Source organism: Austrofundulus limnaeus, unplaced genomic scaffold, assembly GCF_001266775.1.
Source record: "Austrofundulus limnaeus strain Quisiro unplaced genomic scaffold, Austrofundulus_limnaeus-1.0 Scaffold799, whole genome shotgun sequence".
Classification (NCBI taxonomy): domain Eukaryota; kingdom Metazoa; phylum Chordata; class Actinopteri; order Cyprinodontiformes; family Rivulidae; genus Austrofundulus; species Austrofundulus limnaeus.
Window position 1 is genome coordinate 93,600 of NW_013953201.1, and position 1,357 is coordinate 94,956.

Below are 1,357 nucleotides of genomic sequence, written 5' to 3' on the forward strand. Positions count from 1 at the left end.
TTAAGATAAGATAAGATAAAGATGAGATGAGATAAGATAATTTAAGATAAGATAAGATAAAGATGAGATGAGATAAGATAATTTAAGATAAGATAAGATAAGATAAAGATGAGATGAGATAACATAACATAACAACATAACATAACATAACATAAGACAAGATAAGATAAAGATGAGATAAGGTAAGATAAGATAAGATAAGATAGAACTTTATTGTCATTGTACAGAGCACAATGAAATTACATATTCATATTTGTTCTAATAAATATGTTTAAAGGACGTCCATTAACAACCTTACTAAGAGTGTTATTGTTTAAAACACATTTTTCAGACCATCCAGCTTTAAATGATATTGAGATGACTGACCTCACCACCACGCCTGTAGCCAATGGAACGAGTCCAGAACCGGTGGAAAAGAGCTCCATTGAAGAGAATGGTACCAGTGTTCTGGTTGAAGTCCTTTAATCTGCAGGATTAAACCTTTGAGGAAGTGTTCAGATTGTTCCTTTGGTTAGTTTTAACACCTAATCCTCTGATTATTTTCCCTCTAAGTGGTTCCTCAGGACCCGCCGGAGACTAATGACGTGCAGAACTCACCTTCCAGCAGCTTCAGCTCATCGTTGGACGACGACCGAGCTGAGAAGACGTCCAACAAGCTGAGCAGCAGCAACCTGTTCTTCGACGCTCCTGAGGAGCAGCAGCAGAATGAAAACAACAACAACAACCCGTGTAAGAAACAGAAACTGTGGGAGGTTTCCCTGTGGGACGAGAAGCCTCCTGTGGTTTTATAAAAATATTAAAAAGTAACTCAAACATGCTTAAAAGGATCCACGATTACTTCTAACATTGGCTATTATTTGATAAACACTTATTTTAAATGTAAAATAAAGACTCTATAAATACTGTAGCCTGTTAAAGGGCCAATATTATGTGTTTCTCAGGCATATATTTAAATACTATGCCATAATAAAGTATCTATGTCATCTTTAGTTGTTATTAAAATGTTGTTTTTATGTTTCAATAGAAAATAAATTTATCTTCTCATCACTTCCTCTTCTAAACGCCTTGAAATAGGCCTCTGTCTCTTTAAGAACCTCCTTCAGCTTACGTACGTTTCGGAGGGGGTTGCACGCACAGGGTTGTCTCGCGTGTGCGCCATGATGCAGTTTACTTGGCATCTGAAAATACTTTTCCTCAAAGGTGTTTTGAACCTGAGTGAGAAGTGTTAAGAGCAGCAGACAGTTAAGTTTCACTTTCTCTTTGCTCTGTTACTGCCGAGAGCCTGCAGGACTCATGGGCGGGGTGTGTGGGGAGGGGGGGAGGGGGTGCACTCTGTGATGAGGAAGTTTGGCTTAAA